Below are 20,301 nucleotides of genomic sequence, written 5' to 3'. Positions count from 1 at the left end.
AATTATCCCTAGCAAGAGCTGTAGTTCTGCATCCATAGACCTTTCCAACTTCCCCTTGCCAGCTCAGAACTTCCTGTAGTTGGGTAGGAACTTCAGTTCACCATTCTAAAGCAACATTCTTGTGTAAGCTATAATCTAAGCTTATACTTCCATAAGCCTATCTTCACAGCCTTCACTAAAAGTTCCTGAAGTTCCTTCTGGATGGGAGCTTAACTCACATTGGAAGTCAGTCATACAGTACTAAACGACACTGTTTCAATAAAAACACATCCAAACTATAAGGGCCTCTGTTAATCATTTGGCATTTTAAGAAAATGTAGCTTATTTTACGGTCTTGGGGGAAAAAAAGCAAAAAATATAAGCACGTAGGCAGACTTAGACTGTTTTTACATGATTTTATAGCAAGTAAATTCTGATAAACTTTTGCATTTAATTGGAAAACAAGCAAGAAATTGAATATACTACTTATAGAGACACAATATGAAACAAAATACAAGGAAAACATCATTCAGAAGAAAGGGGTGCTTTCAATCTCAAGAGTGATCATCAGTTCAAAGAATTCGACAAACCATAAAAAAATTTTTATCTTTGTCCAGGAATCTTGAGAATTTTCAAGGTTCTGTAACTTCTTAACTGTTTGGCATATAATTAGCTTACTTCCTATTAGATATCCTATTATAGACTCAAGCTTCATCTCTCTTTGGTCTATGAGGCTGCTTCTCATTTATTGCTCTTCAGTTTCTAGATTTTGTTGACATCTCTCATATGCTGTCATTATTTCTCTTTTTTGTGGATTTACAGTTTTAAATTCCTTTTCCTTTTATTTTAGTGGGATTTCAGCAGGTAACAAGGAAAAAACAATTATACTCAGTCCACCAAGCTTACCCATAAATTTCTTCATTTATTATTATTTTTTTTGCTAGAGGGTCTTCAACTATTTTTTTTTAATTTTATTATTATTATACTTTAAGTTTTAGGGTACCTGTGCACAATGTGCAGGTTTGTTACATATGTATACATGTGCCATGTTGGTGTGCTGCACCCATTAACTCGTCATTTAGGATTAGGTATATCCATAAATTTATTTTAATTAATAAATCATTTTAATTGAGAAAAATTGAAATAAAAGAAGTGATTAGTAAAGTTATAATTGGGTTAATTTATTTGCTGGATAATTCAACTTAAAAAATAATTTTTTATTAATAGTAAAGTGATGAGGAAAAATGAACATATTGCTTTAGCTATTAGATATTTCACTTTACATTTTCTTTTCATGATTTTAAAGATTATAATGACAACAAAAATTATAATACAAGGGAAAAATGCAGACTACAAATTTGTAAATACTGCTTGATCACACATATGTAAATCTTGAGTTTCAGGATGAAAAGATAGATTTTATGTTCCCTTTGTACGCCAATAAAAATAGTTACTATAAATATTCTTTACTTTTCATTTGTCATATTCACGGTGCTTTGATGTTTACCAGTGGTCATTTTGGGCCCATAAAATGGTAAGAAATAGCTCTGAATGGGAACATGGAAAAAGGAGAACAAAGAAATAGGCTAGACACCACAGAAAACTCTGGACTCTGAGATAGGCAAGCAGCTTTTGAAGTGGTCCTTGACAGTTTTCCTGGCACTATAACTGGTCATGACTTTGGAATGTCTTTCTATTAGCAGAAGATGAGCATATTTGTAGTTGTAAATGGCAGACAGGCCATGTTGGGAGTGGGCGTCTCTGGAACTGTGTATGTGGGAGGAAGGGTATTTTTTTCTCCTTGTAGTTTTTTGTGTTCTCCAAATTTTCTATAAAAATCATCTATTAACTGCCAGTGGAGAGTTCAAGAGATGTTCAATAGATGGGATCAACAGGATGCAGATGTGCGTAGGACATAAAGAAGAGGAAGAAGGACCCTGGGTTCTGGGCAGGCAAAGGATGTAGTGCTCTAAACTGGCCAATGTAGTTCCTTCTAAGGGAGCTATCCCTGCTTCCAGTCCCTAACAGAAGAGATGCCATAGGTGCACCTATGATCACACCAGCCTTCGGCATAGTTGATTAGAATAGGTATGAGCTTTGGCCCAGAACTAAACTTTGACAAATTTCTTTGACACTCCTCTCTTTGAAAGGTGGATCTATCTCCCCCAACCTTGAATCTAAGCTGAGTTTATGAGCAGCTGACTGGTAAAAGTATGGTGGAAATGATGCCACGTGACTTACAAGGCTACGTCAAAAAAGGCAATGCATCTTTCGCTTGGCTCACTGGAACAGTCACATTGGAACTTTGAGCCACCATGTAAGAATTTCTGTCATCTGAGGCCATCACCCTGAGATGAAGCCCAAAGGAGTGTACATGGAGAGACCCTGCAGTGAGCCCTTGAAACCTCAGAGGAAAGAGAGGTGCCTAGCCAGCCCCCAGCTGCTTCAGCAGTTAGAGTCTTCCAGCTCCAGCCTTTGACTACAGCTATGTGGCAGACTCTGGACCAGAACTACCTGGCTGAATGCTTCTCAAATCCTTGACTCCGAGAAACAGGAAAAAAAAAATAAAATGATCATTGTTTTAAACTACTGAAGTGTGTAATTTTGTGACACAGCTATAGGTAATTGACTTAGGGTACCAGAATATTTTCCAGTTGTCTACTACTATGTAACAAACTATCCCAGAACTTAGGGTATAAAGCATGCATTTTATTATGCCCACACATGCTGTATATCAAGAATTCAGACAGGCACAATAACATGGCTTGTCGCTGCTCCACGATATCTGATGCATCAGCTGGAAAGACTCAAAGGCTGGGAGTGATCGACTGGGGACTGTTGTCCTCTGCAGATAGCTTTACTCACACATGTCTGGTGGTTGATGTTGGCTGTTTTCTGGGACCTCCGCCGGAACAGTCAGCCACAGCCCCTACCTGACCTCTTTGTGTGGCCTGGGCTTCTTCACCGCCGGTGGTCGGATTCCAAGAGCAAGCTGCTGGTGTCTTAAGGCCTAATCCTGGAAATCTGCACGCTGCCACTTCTATTGTATTCACATAGTCCAGATTCCAGGGGAGGAGACATGAACGCTGTCTCTGGATGGGAGAAGTGTCAAAGATTTTTGTGTACCTTTTAAAAACTGTCACACATCCCATAGGCTAGGCAGTGATCTATAACATGGTCTGGCTCAAAAAGATGAACTGGGTTAATTATTTTCTCTTTTCAAAAATTTGAACTAAGGAATACAAAGGAACACTTTAGTTAGAAGTGGTGGGTAGAGGTGGAAAAATACCATGAAGTCAAGACAAGGCCATGGTAAGTCCAGGTTATAGAGGGTCAGGAACTATGAGAAAGCAAAACATCTACAGAGTAGAAATACAATGAAGAGAAAAGGAGAAATGGAATAAAAGAAAATTCATATAGTCCTGGAGAGAGATCATGACAAGGCAGGGAACCTCTAGAATGCCCAACTCTTTCTGACAGTTCCTATTCAGTTCTCATTCATTTGTTGTTTTTGACACTGATCTTACTTTTCTTACCCATTTTTCTAGGTCACAGTCAATAACAATATCCTACATGGCAATAGGACATGCTGAAATGACCGGGGCTAGGCAGCAGGTTTCTTCAGCCCTCAGAATTTTTACTGACATGGTGAGAGCCACATTAGAGAGAAAGAGAAATAACTGTGTAAAGCAGTTGCTGCTGAGTAGTAAGAAAGAGCCGCTGTGTGCTTATTACTGCCTCTGCACTTTATTACAGGCTGGGAAGAGGTATAGGAAGTGGGAGCAAGAAGAGAAGATACTTCACTATTTCCAAATATGTATTGTTTTATAATGCACATTGAAATGGAAATGGATAACAGTATATATGTGGTTTTATCCAACCGTAGGGATTATTTTCATAAATAAGAGAATGAACAAAATCTCAAAATACATTTGGCCAGTAGGTTTTCCCTGAAATTTGAGAACCCTTATCTGGTAGACATTAGCCACACGATTACTAAATTTAGTGGCATACTTTTGTGTGTGTGTGTGTGTGTGTGTGAGAGAGAGAGAGAGAGAGAGAGACAGAGTCTCGCTCCATCACCCAGGTGGAGTGCAGTGGTGCGATCTTGGCTCACTGCACCCACTGCCTCCCGGGTTCAAGTGATTATCCAGCCTTGGCCTCTTGAGTAGCTGGGACTACAGGCATGCATAGTGGCATACTCTTTTAACAGAAATATTTGTTACCCAAGAAACTAGGGCCGAGCATGGTGGCTTATGCTCATAATCCTAGCACTTTGGAAGGCCCAGGCAGAAGGATTGCTTGAGCACAGGAGGTTGAGACTGTAGTGAGCTGTGATTGCAGCACCGGACTCCAGCTTGGGTGACAGAGATCTGACTCAAAGGAAAAAAAAAAAAAAAAAAGGAACGAAGGAAGAAAGGAAGAAAAAAGAAAGAAACTAGCTGTTTTCCTGATATCTTAAATGGGGCATTTTGATTTTATCTACTGCTATATACTGATTTTCTCTTCTAAAGAAACAGTAGGCAGTCATTAAAGTACCACTATCAAAAAGGTGTTGACGCCAGAGATATCATTATTTTATTAGAAGAGAGAATTCTGGGTTGTGAATAATACTGATATGTATATTTGTCTTACAGGGCTCGCTCTTTCCTTCCTTCCTTCATTCCTTCCTTCTCTTCTTCTTTTTTTTTCCCTTTACCAAAGACTCACTTAAAATTCTGCCAATAAAGTAGTGTTTTGAGCCGCTCTTGCTATGACAGAGAGGATACAATGTGAAGTCAAGTCAGGCGAAGGTTGTACCTACTTACAAGGGTCATTCTTTGAAAAACACCTGGGTTTTTACTCTTTAATACTGTAACACACTAACATTTAATACCTATTGTAGTTATTTAACCTAATAACCTTACCAAAGATATAATGGATCTTTCTCCTGTAGGAGGAACATAGAATAATAATGCTTTAATTTTGTATGTCTCTGTTCTCTAATGGCAGGCTGTCATTTTCTATAATTTACCAGAGATTATGAACAATGTGTGTAGGCTGAGTGTAGTTGCTTAGTAACCACCTTTTAAAACTTTCTTAAATGTAATTGCCTCTCTGCCAGGGAAACACTGATTCAACAAATTTGCATTGAACCACTTAAGCAACTCAACACATTAAATATCCCTGTGCTTTTTATTTCAAATTATTTGCCTTTTAAATTCTGTTAAGGTAAGCCACCTTTGTTATGATCGTTATTTCTCTTTGAACAAAGTGAGACTTCCAACTGATTATCTGTACATTGTTGTATTCCCTACTGTTTTTCTGTATCTCTGTTCTTATTGCTTTTTTAGAAACTTGCAAAAAATCATGAAAATCCCCAATTTCTCTCTGAATAATTCTAAATGCTTTCAAACACCACCAGTCTGGGGTTTCTTTAAACCTGTGTATCAAAATTTGCATCATATGAATGTTCTCTTGGCCTCTGTCTCTGATTTCACCTCTTTCTGTTAATCAAGCATCTATATTGCTCTTAAGAAAATGTGAACTGCATGAGGACATCTTGTCCATAACTTCACTTTTTATGGTTGTGTCCACCCATGTATGCTGACTTGCAGGGGGAAAGGGTTAAAAGGTAGACTTCGGTGGAATATCTATTGTTGGTGTTTCAAATCATTAATTGCTTTGCCATTTCAAGTCCAACTTGTGTAGCTGCCCACATTTTCTCATTTGGCAGAAAGTTCTGTTGATGTAGGAATAGTTCACAGCTGATAACAAAGTTGACTTCCTCTTTGATTCTAAGTTTGAGGTGGATGTAAGATAGAAGAGACCAGAAATAGGTTTGAGGAACTGAAAAGCATGTTTGTATTTCTGTTCCCAACCTCCAGACTTAGTAAATGACCTCCAAGCTAGAGGAGAGGAGATTTTAGAGAAAGGAAAAAAGGAAATGAGAAGCAGTGTAATGATTGCACTCTCTGAACTCCACCTATGCGCCTGTCTCCACCCTATAAAATCTTCCTTAAGTCTCAGGATCCTAGAGAGGAAAGTCTCAGGTACGATCTAGAACAACAGCAAGATGGAGAGAAAAGCCCTGCTCCATGCCAGCTTACCAAAATGGGAGATGGTATTTATGAAAAAAAGTGAACCAGAGACAACACCCTCTCCTCAACTTTTCCCATGGATCTGGAATCCAGTTTTTCCTAGGGATCCAGTATGGGGACACAGAAGTTGTCTAAGAGTAGGAGCTGGAAAGCCTCCCAGGAGGTCACCTATTGGTCTGAGAAGGTCTTCACTGAAAGAATGCTGCATGCTGCATGCACTTCCAGCCATGGTACAGATGGAGTGTGGAACTGAATCCAGAGGACTGGCAGCACCAGAAGGCAAAGAAGAGCCTGTGGTCAAGAGCTCTGAGCCCTGCTCAAGGTCACATTGTATACCACTTGAACCAAGAGGGCAGGCAAGTTATACCTGTAGTAGACACTAGCGGAGACAGGACCTTAGAGCCTTAGAGTAGCTACATATATTCTACCAAGGCCACAATGCTCCCAAAGGCTTCCCTAGGACTCAGAAACTGCCCTGGGGAGAAGGATGAAGGAAGACAGAACATTCAGCTCACTAAAATTTAACCTGGTAAGTGACTTGATAACAAGTCAAGATTGATTGAGATGAGAATCACTGCTGGACTGAGAAATCTCAAAAGTGCTTGTTTTAAGTCATCTGCCATTAGAAAGTCCACAGAAACACTTTAAGTTATACGAATAAAGCAACTGAACATGTTTGCACTGTTTAATTCATACCTGTGTGGGTCAGCCTGGTTATGTCTCAAGACAGGAAGGGTTGGGGGATGTGTATGGGAAGGGACAGAGGAAGTGGTAAGTCTGAGTGTATTGGAATATATATCCTATATGGGACAGTCTGGTGATAGGATCAAGAACAGGCTACCTGGACACAAGCAGCTGTGGTTTGAATCCCGGCTCTATCAATTGCCAGTTTTGTGTTTTGGGGCAAATTCTTCAATCTGCTGAATCTGACTTTACTCATCTGCAGAAATATGATAATATTCAACTCCATATGGTTGTTGTGGGGTTTTGAGATAATATGCATTAAATATTTGGCACATAGTGCCTAGAATATAATGACAATGTATCATATCCTGGGCCTCCAGTGCTCTTCCCTTCTCCCCACCCCCACCAGCCCTTTCTACCTCCCTGTATGCATGAAAGAAGTCTCTGAGTGGATAGAACTTTATCTTATTCACTTCTGTTTTCATAGTATCTGGCACATAGTAGGTTCCCAATAAATAGTTGTTGAGTGAATAAGTTGGGGTAGAACTCTAGGAAGACAGCTGGGAGTATTAAAGCAGGTTCCACATGTGAGATAAGTCCCAAATGGAAGGATAAAGCTTAGTGGAGTGAATGGAAGAGCAGGTGGTTACAAATGCTAAGCTTCAGGAAAGTAGGTTTTGATCAGAGTGAGATAAACAGAACACAATTACACGTACACCTATTTACAATAGAAAAGGAACAGAAATCTATGGTCTGTATACACAAAAAATCCTGCGCTATAAAGGAATACCTTTATATTTAAAAAAAGACCACTGTATAGACCACTGCTTGTGTTTTCCAACAGTGTGGTATACATTCGTGGGGAAGTGCCCGTGTGTATGTTAGTGTGTATTTCTGAATGTGTATAAAATACTTGGCCTAGATTTTTCAATCTTACCTGAGCTTTTTGATCAATCTTTCTATCATCTATCTTATGCAAACGAGTTTTTCTCTATTAAAAATGTAAATAGAATTTAACTACAACACAAGGCCAGTATTAATGCTTTATGATTCTTTGAGAGCTTGTAAAGATGAAGAAAGTGTTAAAAGATTTGAATTTGAAATTTCAAGATGACTGTAGGTTTTAGAATACAATTAACCCTTAGACCTGGCTTGTTTATAAAATGACTAACAGACTTGACCTTGGAATAATAGCAAACTCTTAAATGGTAATGGGATTAGGACATAGTATGCCTTTCCTCTTTTTTTTTTTTTTTTTTTTTTTTTTTTTAAATAAGAAACCTTTAAAATCTCGTGTTTATAGTTTTTGTTATTTTTATCGTAACTTCTTAGAATGATGGCTAATGATTTTCTGAAGGAAGAATTTTGTATTTCTAATTTTTGAAGAGATTTAATATCTTTGACATGGTAAATGATGCTGTTTAATTCTGTTTTCCTTGAAAATCTTCATTCGATTTCATAGTTTTAGGTATATAAGGAATGTCCTACATACAAAATAATCTTCCCTAATATTATGACATTCTCATCAAGCTGTTCATAAGCAGATTTAGCAGATAAAAATTAGATGTTAGACCAACAAATGACTACTAAGTACTTCTTTCTGTGCAGAATGATTTACTAAATCACAGATGCCCTGAATTAAAATGTATACACACACCATTCCCGTGACTGGTGTGATCATGTTTTTCACTTCTGAGGCAAGTTAATTTTCTATCAATTTGTTATATATTTGCAAAAAAATCACAAAATACTTATGTTTTTATTAGGATTTTAAGCTTTGAAACTATAGCTTCTTATTTTTTTCTAATCAACAACATAAAATTAGATTTGTGAGTAGACTATTGCTTTTCATTTTTAAGAACAAAATGACCAATTTGTTACTATGACTACCTAATGTCAAAGGTAGGTAGTGACTATCTAGGTCGGCGGTGTGGGTACGTATGTAACAAACCTGCATGTTGTGCACATGTACCCTAGAACTTAAAGTATAATAAAAAATATATATATATATATATATAAATAAAAGAATTTACCAAGACAATTTTAGGTTAGGAAAGGCAGATTTATTAGAGAAAGTATGAAAATACATTGTAACGGTGCAACAAACAGGTCAGCACGAAAGGAGCTGACTGCAAGGAGACAAAGGCTTGCTGGGGATTTTATAGAATGGTGCTGTGCTGTGTGCTGAACAGGGCTTTGTACTAATAATGCCAGTGTCGCAGTGAGCTAACTTGGGTTTTTCTATCAGCCGAGGGGCTGGTGATAAGTCGGGCACAGGAAGATTGTGAGTTATTTGCGCAGGAGGGCTATGTGTCCTGTATCATGAAGAAAGGCAGACTCATAGCTTATCTGCTTTCTCCTTTTGCTTTCCCCTGCTCCCACCAGCCTAACTCCTTTTCCCTAAATAGGACTCCACACCTAACACTTGTCAGAATTTAATCGTTAAATCCCAGGATGGCACACAAATTGGTATTCAGTTTTGATGGAGTCATTGGCTCCAGCTTCAGCTACATGGGATGACCCAGGAAAAGTCAGCAGAAATTATCATCTAACAGTAGCTTATTCTTTTTTAGTGGAATCTCTTAAAAGATTTTCATCAGCTAGATGATATTTTCAATATTAGCCACTAGCAGAACTGTTCTGCTACGTGCATAGGTGAGCTATGTTCTGCTAGTAAATACAGAGTCCAATTTCTGAGTTTATGTATGTCTAAATCCAAAAGGCCATATTCTCTTCGTAAGACCACTTTGGGAAATAGCTGGTGTAGGCAGTTCCACTTCAGGCTAGGATGTGAAAAGATGTGGATGGCTTCTTCGCCCATGGTAACACCATGAAAAACCAAGACAACACACAATTCACATGTACCTATGAGATTTTTGAAGAGTGTTGGATGTAGGTAAGCCTTTACAAAGTGATTACAAGAAAGGAAAGTCCTTCATAAGTGAGCAGTATGCTGTGGCAACTTCTGGGTGGAAACATTGGATTTTTTTTTTTTTTTTGAGACGGAGTCTTGCTCTGTCACCCAGGCTGGAGTGCAGTGGCGCGATCTCGGCTCACTGCAAGCTCCGCCTCCTGGGTTCACGCCATTCTGCTTCCTCAGCCTCCCCAGCAGCTGGGACTACAGGCGCATGCCACCACGCCCAGCTAATTTTTATTTATTTATTTATTTATTTATTTATTTATTTATTTATTGTATTTTTAGTAGAGACAGGGTTTCACTGTCTTAGCCAGGATGGTCTCGATCTCCTGACCTCGTGATCCACCCGCCCTGGCCTCCCAAAGTGCTGGGATTACAGGCGTGAACCACTGCACCCGGCCAAAACATTGGATCTTAATACAGGCAGGAGGAGGAGAAAGTGTCAAAACCCAAGAGACCTGACTGATTCCAACAGAAGCACTGGTGAAGGAGGGGACAGGTAAAAGTCAATTTACCACCATATGTTCTCACTCATAAGTGGGAGCTGATCAATGAGAACACATGGACACAGGGAGGGGAAAATCACACACCAGGGCCTGTTGGGTGGTGGGGTCCTAGGGGAGGGACAGCATTAAGAAAAATACGTAATATAGATGACGAGTTGATGGGTGCAGCAAACCACCATGGCACATGTATACCTGTGTAACCTGCACGTTTTGCACACGTATCCTAGAACTTAAAGTATAATAATAATTTAAAAAGTCAATTTACCCCAAGTTAAATAAATACACAAAAAATTGTAAACTGATAAGAAGAAAGATAAATTAAAAGTCCTTAAGGCTACCAGAAGGGGGAAAAAAGATGTAACACATGCAGACGAGAATTATGACTGACTTAAGAAACAATGCAAGGTAAAAAGATAATGGAATGACATATTTAGAAAACTACAAAAAATACTTTTCAATCTATAATTTCATATGTAATAAAAAATATTCTTCAAACATAAAGGCAAAATGAAGACATTTTCAGAAAAATGAAAGCTGAGAGAATATTTCACCTATAGAGCTTCACTATAAGAAGTGCCTTAGGCAAGTTTTCAGTTGAAGAGTACTGGTATCAGTAGAAAGCCTGGATCTACAATAATGAGTGAGGAGTGCCGTAAAAATAAAATAAGTAATAAATACACAACAATTTAAAAACTTACCTTAGTTTTTGAAAGACATTTGACTTAGACAAAATTAGCATTAACACATAACAAATATATCAAAAAGAGAGGAAGTGATAAATAGAAATATACATACTGTCCCAAGTTCTTAATGCTATATGTGAAGAGATATAATATTAATTCCATGTAAACTCTGATAAGTTAAGGATGCATACAGCAACAACTGGAAATAAACTAAAGAGGGGGGTGGAGCCAAGATGGCCAAATAGGAACAGCTCCAGTCTACAGCTCCCAGTGTGAGCGACGCAGAAGACAGGTGATTTCTGCATTTCCAACTGAGGTACCAGGTTCATCTCACTGGGGAGTGTCAGAAAGTGGGTGCAGGACAGTGGGTGCAGTGCACCAAGTGTGAGCCAAAGCAGGGCGAGGCATTGCCTCATCCAGGAAGCACAAGGGGTCAGGGAATTCCCTTTCCTAGTCAAAGAAAGGGGTGACAGATGGCACCTGGAAAATCAGGTCACTCCCACCCTAATACTGCACTTTTCCAATGGTCTTAGCAAATGGCACACCAGGAGATTATATCCTGCGCCTGGCTCAGAGGGTCCTCTGCCCATGGAGCCTCACTCATTGCTAGCACAGCAGTCTGAGATCAAACTACAAGGTGGCAGTGAGGCTGGGGGTGGGGTGCCCACCATTGCCAAGGCTTGAGTAGGTAAACAAAGCAGCCAGGAAGCTCGAACTGGGTGGAGCCCACCGCAGCTCAAGGAGGCCTGCCTGCCTCTCTAGACGCCACCTCTGGGGGCAGGGCACAGCCAAACAAAAGGCAGCAGAATCCTCTGCAGACTTCTATGTCCCTGTCTGACAGCTTTGAAGACAGTAGTGGTTCTCCCAGCATACAGCTGGAGATCTGAGAACGGACAGACTGCCTCCTCAAGTGGGTCCCTGACCCCCAAGTAGCCTAACTGGAAGGCACCCCCCAGTAGGGGCAGACTGACACCTCACATGGCCGGGTACTCCTCTGAGACAAAACTTCCAGAGGAACGATCAGGCAGCAACGTTTGTTGTTCACCAATACCCACTGTTCTGCAGCATCCGCTGCTGATACCCAGACAAAGAGGGTCTGGAGTGGACCTCCAGCAAACTCCAACAGACATGCAGCTGAGGGTCCTGACTGTTAGAATGAAAACTAACAAACAGAAAGGACATCCACACCAAAACCCCATCTGTACGTCACCATCATCAAAGACCAAAGGTAGATAAAACCACAAAGATGGGGAAAAAACAGCAGAAAAACTGGAAACTCTAAAAATCAGAGTGCTTCTCCTCCTCCAAAGGAGCACAGCTCCTCACCAGCAATGGAACAAAGCTGGATGGAGAATGACTTTGACGAGTTGAGAGAAGAAGGCTTCAGATGATGAAACTACTCTGAGCTAAAGGAGGAAGTTCGAACCCATGGCAAAGAAGTTAAAAACCTTGAAAAAACATTAGACGAATGGCTAACTAGAATAACCAATGCAGAGAAGTCCTTAAAGGACCTGATGGAACTGAACCATGGCACGAGAACTACGTGACGAATGCACAAGCCTCAGTAGCCAATTCGAGCAACTGGAAGAAAGAGTATCAGTGATGGCAGTGATGGAAGATCAAATGAATGAAATGAAGCAAGAAGAGAAGTTTAGAGAAAAAAGAATAAAAAGAAATGAAAAAAACCTCCAAGAAATATGGGACTATGTGAAAAGACCAAATCTATATCTGATTGGTGTGCCTGAAAGTGATGGGGAGAATGGAACCAAGTTGGAAAACACTCTGCAGGATATTATCCAGGAGAACTTCCCCAATCTAGCAAGGCAGGCCAACATTCAAATTCAGGAAATACAGAGAACGCCACAAAGATAATCCTCGAGAAGAGCAACTCCAAGACACATAATTGTCAGATTCACCGAAGTTGAAATGAAGGAAAAAGTGTTAAGGGCAGCCAGAGAGAAAGGTCGGGTTACCCACAAAGGGAAACCCATCAGACTAGCAGCTGATCTGTCGGCAGAAACTCTGCAAGCCAGAAGAGAGTGGGGGCCGATATTCAACATTCTTAAAGAAAAGAATTTTCAACCCAGAATTTCATATCCAGCCAAACTAAGCTTCATAAGTGAAGGAGAAATAAAATACTTTATAGACAAGCAAATGCTGACAGATTTTGTCACCACCAGGCCTGCCCTAAAAGAGCCCCTGAAGGAAGCACTAAACATGGAAAGGAACAACTGGTACCAGCCACTGCAAAAACATGCCAAATTGTAAAGACCGTCAAGGCTAGGAAGAAACTGCATGAAGTAACGAGCAAAATAACCAGCTAACATCATAATGACAGGGTCAAATTCATACATAACAATATTAACCTTAAATGTAAATGGGCTAAATGCTCCAATTAAAAGACACAGACTGGCAAACTGGGTAAAGAGTCAAGACCCATCAGTGTGCTGTATTCAGGAAACCCATCTCATGTGCAGAGACGCACATAGGCTCAAAATAAAGGGATGGAGGAAGATCTACCAAGCAAATGAAAAACAAAAAAAGGCAGGGGCTGCAATCCTTGTCTCTGATAAAATAGACTTTAAATCAACAAAGATCAAAAGAGACAAAGAAGGCCATTACATAACGGTAAAGGGATCAATTCAACAAGAAGAGCTAACTATCATAAATATATATGCACCCAATACTGGAGCACCGAGATCCATAAAGCAAGTCCTTAGAGACCTAGAAAGAGACTTAGACTCCCAGGCAATAATAATGGGAGAATTTAAGACCCCACTGTCAACATTAGACAGATCAACAAGAGAGAAAATTAACAAGGATATCCAGGAATTGAACTCAGCTCTGCACAAAGTAGACCTAATAGACATCTACAGAACTCTCCACCCCAAATCAACAGAATATACATTCTTCTCAGCACCACACTGCACTTATTCCAAAATTGACCACATAGTTGGAAGTAAAGCACTCCTCAGCAAATGTAAAAGAACAGAAATTATAACAAACTGTCTCTCAGACCACAGTGCAATCAAGCTAGAACTCAGGATTAAGAAACTCACTCAAAACCACTCAACTACATGGAAACTGAACAACCTGCTCCTGAATGACTACTGGGTACATAATGAAACGAAGGCAGAAATAAAGATGTTCTTTGAAACCAGTGAGAACAAAGACAAAACATACCAGAATCTCTGGGACACATTTAAAGCAGTGTGTAGAGGGAAATTTATAGCACTAAACACCCACAAGAGAAAGCAGGAAAGATCTAAAATTGACAATCTAACATCACAATTAAAAGAACTAGAGAAGCAAGAGCAAACACATTCAAAAGCTAGCAGAAGGCTAGAAATAACTAAGCTCAGAGCAGAACTGAAGGAGATAGAGTCACAAAAAACCCTTCAAAAAATTAATGAATCCAGGAGCTGGTTTTTTGAAAAGATCAACAAAATTGATAGACCACTAGCAAGACTAATGAAGAAGAAAAGAGAGAAGAATCAAATAGATGCAATAAAAAATGATAAAGGGGATATCACCACCAATCCCACAGAAATACAAACTACCATCAGAGAATACTGTAAACACCTCTATGCAAATAAACTAGAAAATCTAGAAGAAATGGATAAATTCCTCGACACATGCACCCTCCCAAGACTAAACCAGGAAGAAGTTGATTCTCTGAATAGACCAATAACAGGCTCTGAAATTGTGGCAATAATTAATAACTTCCCAACCAAAACAAGTCCAGGACCTGATGGATTCACAGCCGAATTCTACCAAAGGTACAAGGAGGAGCTGGCACCATTCCTTCTGTAACTATTCCAATCAATAGAAAAAGAGGGAATCCTCCCTGACTCATTTTATGAGGCCAGCATCATCCTGATACCAAAGCCGGATAGAGACACAACAAAAAAAAGAGAATTTTAGACCAATATCCCTGATGAACATTGGTGCAAAAATCCTCAATAAAATACTGGCAAACCGAATCCAGCAGCACATCAAAAAGCTTATCCACCATGATCAAGTGGGCTTCATTCCTGGGATGCAAGACTGGTTCAACATATGCAAATCACTAAACATAATCCAGCATATAAACAGAACCAATGACAAAAACCACATGATTATCTCAATAGATGCAGAAAAGGCCTTTGACAAAATTGAACAAAGCTTCATGCCAAAAACTCTCAATAAATTAGGTATTGATGGGATGTATCTCAAAATAATAAGAGCTATCTATGACAAACCCACAGCCATTATCATACTGAATGGGCAGAAACTGGAAGCATTCCCTTTGAAAACTGGCACAAGACAGGGATGCCCTCTCTCCCCACTCCTATTCAACATAGTGTTGGAAGTTCTAGCCAGGGCAATCAGGCAGGAGAAGCAAATACAGGGTATTCAATTAGGAAAAGAGGAAGTCAAATCATCTCTGTTTGCAGATGACATGATCGTATATCTAGAAAACCCCATTGTCTCTGCCCAAAATCTCCTTAAGCTGATAAGCAACTTCAGCAAAGTCTCAGGATATAAAATCAGTGTGCAAAAATCACAAGCATTCTTATACACCAATAACAGACAAAGAGAGAGCCAAATCATGAGTGAACTCCCATTCACAATTGCTTCAAAGAGAATAAAATACCTAGGAATCCAACTTACAAGGGACGTGAAGGACCTCTTCAAGGAGAACTACAAACTACTGCTCAATGAAATAAAAGAGGATACAAACAAATGGAAGAACATTCCATGCTCATGGGTAGGAAGAATCAATATTGTGAAAATGGCCATACTGCCCAAGGTAATTGATAGATTCAATGCCATCCCCACCAAGCTACCAATGACTCACAGAATTGGAAAAAACTACTTTAAAGTTCATATGGAACCAAAAAAGAGTCCACATCGCCAAGTCAATCCTAAGCCAAAAGAACAAAGCTGGAGGCATCATGCTACCTGACTTCAAACTATACTACAAGGCTACAGTAACCAAAACAACATGGTACTGGTACCAAAACAGAGATATAGACCAATGGAACAGAACAGAGCCCTCAGAATTAATGCCGCATATCTATGCCTATCTGATCTTTGACAAACCTGACAAAGACAAGCAATGGGGAAAGGATTCCCTATTTAATAAATGGTGCTGGGAAAACTGGCTAGCCATATGTAGAAAGCTGAAACTGGATCCCTTCCTTACACCTTATACAAAAATCGATTCAAGATGGATTAAAGACTTACATTTTAGACCTAAAACCATAAAAACCCTAGAAGAAAACCTAGGCAATACCATTCAGGACATAGGCATGGGCAAGGACTTCATGTCTGAAACACCAAAAGCAACAGCAACAAAAGCCAAAATTGACAAATGGGATCTAATTAAACTAAAGGGCTTCTGCACAGCAAAAGAAACTACCATCAGAGTGAACAGGCAACCTACAGAATGGGAGAAAATTTTTGCAACCTACTCATCTACTCATCTGACAAAGGGCTAATATCCAGAATCTACAATGGATATTTGTTGGAATGGAATCTACAGTGGATTTGTTGGAATCTAAATTCTGACAAATTTACAAGAAAAAAACAAACAACCCCACCAAAAAGTGGGCAAAGGATATGAACAGACACTTCTCAAAAGAAGACATTTATGCAGCCAAAAGACACATGAAAAAATGCTCATCATCACTGGCCATCAGAGAAATGCGAATCAAAACCACAATGAGATACCATCTCACACCAGTTAGAATGGTGATCATTAAAAAGTCAGGAAACAACAGGTGCTGGAGAGGATGTGGACAAATAGGAACAGTTTTACACTGTTGATGGGACTGTAAACTAGTTCAACCATTGTGGAAGTCAGTGTGGCGATTCCTCAGGGATCTAGAACTAGAAATACCATTTGACCCAGCCATCCCATTACTGGGTATATACCCAAAGGATTATAAATCATGCTGCTATAAAGACACATGCACGCATATGTTTATTGCGGCACTATTCACAATAGCAAAGACTTGGAACCAACCCAAATGTCCAACAATGATAGACTGGATTAAGAAAATGTGGCACATATACACCATGAAATACTATGCAGCCATAAAAAATGATGAATTTGTGTCCTTTGTAGGGACATGGATGAAGCTGGAAACCATCATTCTCAGCGAACTGTCGCAAGGCTAAAAAACCAAGCACTGCATGTTCTCACTCATAGGTGGGAATTGAACAATGAGAACATATGGACACAGGAAGGGGAACATCACACACCAGGGACTGTTGTGGGGTGGGGGGAGGGGGGAGGGACAGCATTAGGAGATATACCTAATGCTAAATGACGAGTTAATGGGTGCAGCACACCAACATGGCACATGTATACATATGTAACAAAGCTGAACGTTGTGCACATATACCCTAAAACTTATAATAATAAAAAAAAATGATGAGTTCATGTCCTTTATAGGGACATGGTTGCAATTGGAAACCATCATTCTCAGCAAAGTATTGCAAGGACAAAAAAACCAAACACCACACGTTCTCACTCATAGGTAGGAATTGAACAATGAGAACACATGGATATAGGAAGAGGAACATCGCACACTGGCGCCTGTTGTGGGATGGGGGAATGGGGGAGGGACAGCATTTGGAGATATAGCTAATGTTAAATGACGAGTTACCAGGTGCAGCGCAACATGGCACATGGATACATATGTAACAAACCTGCACATTGTGCACATGTACCCTAAAACTTAAAGTATAATAAAAAATAAACCAAAGAGGTATAGGCAAAAAGTCAAAGAAGGGCATAATACTGAATACTAGAAAATATTTGAATATGAAGTAAACATTCTTACCTAAACTATCAAGAATTTAAAAATTGATACATCTACTAAAAAGTTATTTTTCTATTTTTTAAAAATATTACAAATTAATTGTCAAATGAAGAGGCAATCAATGATCAAGTAGCTGAAAATGTAGGGCAAAATATTACAGAAGTGTGTCAGCAAATTAGTTTATAGTAAGTTCTTTTCCTAAATTTTGTAAAGACTGAGTCTTTGAGACGGTTTGTCAGTCTTTAAAAAAGTTTTTTAAACTCTACTTTATTCAGGTAAAATGTAAATAAAATAAAAATAAACTCTTAAAATTGCATGTTTTAAATGTACAGTTTGATTAGCTTTGACATATATATATATACGTACTACCACAATTAAAATATAGAATGCATCTATCACCAAAAAAAAAAAAAAAAACCCTCCTCTTGTTCCTTTGGAGTCAGTCCCTACCCAACCTTGCAACTGTAGATCTGTGTTCTTTCACAATAGGTTTGATTCTCCTTTTAAAAATTTCATATAAACCAAAGAATGGTGTATTTACTCTTTTCTTCTGAGTTCTTTCATTCAGCACAATGTTTTGACATTCATAGACATTTTTACATATATATGTACTTCATTTCTTTTTATTGCTGAGTAGCATTCTATGACATGAACATACCACTTATTTATATCAATTCACCTATTGATGGATATTTGGGTTGTTTCATCTTGTGGATGAAGCTGCAAAGAACATTCATGTACAAGTGATTTTGTGGACAAATATTTTCATTTTTTAAAGGTAAAATACCTAGGACTGAAATGTCTGAGTTGTATGATAAATGTATGTTTTTGTATAAAAATCATCAAACTATTTCATTGTGTATTTCTTTAAACTTGCATTTCCCTTATGACATCTTTTCATATTGGTCATTCAAGTATCTTATTTTGTGATGTGCCTCTTTAAATATTTTGCCCATCTTTCCTTGATTTATATCCCTTCTAACTTTTGAGTTCTGAGAGTTTTTATATATTCTGCACATAAGTCCTCTGTCAGATATATATGTAGTGCTCATGTTTCAGGTTTTGCTTTGTTTTTTAACATTTTCATAATGGTATCTTTTGAAGAGTTTTTTCTTCTGACGAAATTCCGTGTGTTATTTCCTTCTCTTATTGGTTGTGCCTATTGCATCCTAAGAAGGCTTTGGTTACTCAAAGTGGCAAGGATGTTTTTCCTATGCTCTCTTATAGATATTTTATAGTTTTAGCTTTTGTGTTTAGGACTATCATTTATTACCAATTAATTTTTTGTTATGATGAGAAGTAAGGATTGAAGTTCTTCCCCAGCCCCCAGTTGGATTGCAAGTTGTTCCAGAACCATTTCTTTATTCCATTCCACTGATCTATATGTCTATGCTTAAACCAGCTCTACTCTATCTTTATTCTTGTAGATTTATAGTAAGTTTTGAAATTAGGTGCCTAAATCCTTTAACTTTGTTTTTCTTTTAAAAAATGGACTATTCTATATCTTTTGCATTTTTAAATAATTTTAGGGCTCACCTCAAATTCTAGAAAAATTCCTGCTGGAATTTTGAATTGCATTGAATCTATAGGTAGATGTGATTTGGGCACTTATTGATCTTACACACACTTTGATAGATTAATCCCTAAACACTTAATGATTTTTTCCTATTATAATGACATTAGATTTTTAATTTCAATTTCCAGTTTTTAATTGCTAGAAGAGAGAAATACAATTCATTGTTACACAGTGACTATTATCCTGTGATCTTGCTGAGTTAACAAATTAGTTCTACTGACTTTTGTGGTAGATTCTTAAGGATTTTCTACATACAGGTATACCTCATTTATGCTTTGCAGATAACTTTTTTTTCTTTTACTAACTGAAGGTTTGTGGCAACCCTGCATTAAACAAGTGCCTTGACACCATTTTTTCCAACAGCATGTGCTCACTTAGTGCCTCTGTGTCACATCTTGATAATTTTCGCAATATTTCAAACTTTATTATTATTATATCTGATATGATCTGTGATCAGTGATCTTTTAAAATTTTTAACTTTAATTTTTGTGGGTACGTAGTAGGTGTATGTATTTATGGGGTACATGAGATATTTTGATATAGTCATGCAGTGCATAATAATCACATCATATAAAATGGGATATCCATCCCCTCAAGCATTTATCCTTTGAATTACAAATGATCCAGTTATACTCTTTTAGTTATTGTAAAATGGGCAATTAAATTATTATTCACTATTGTCACTCTGCTGTGCTATTAAAGAGTAGGTCTTATGCATTCTAAGTATGTTTTTATTCCCATTAACCATCCCCATTTCTCCCCCTCCCCACTACCATTCCTAGCCCCAGATCATTGTACTCTCTATCTCCATGAGTTCAATTGCTTTAATTTTTAGCTCCCACAAATGAGTGTGAACGTGTAAGTTTATCTTCCTGTGGTTAGTTTATTTTACTTAACATAACGACCTCCGGTTCCATCCATGTGGTTGCAAATAACAGGAACTCATTCTTTTTTGGGCTGAATAGTAGTACTCTATTGTGTATATGTATCACATTTTCCTTATCCTTTCATCTGTTGATGGAACTTGGGTTGCTTCCACATCTTAGCTAGTGTAAACAGTGCTG

This window comes from Symphalangus syndactylus, chromosome 18, assembly GCF_028878055.3.
Source record: "Symphalangus syndactylus isolate Jambi chromosome 18, NHGRI_mSymSyn1-v2.1_pri, whole genome shotgun sequence".
In the NCBI taxonomy this organism is placed as follows: Eukaryota; Metazoa; Chordata; class Mammalia; order Primates; family Hylobatidae; genus Symphalangus; species Symphalangus syndactylus.
The sequence above is the reverse complement of the archived record's forward strand: the minus strand, read 5'-3'. Positions refer to the sequence as shown.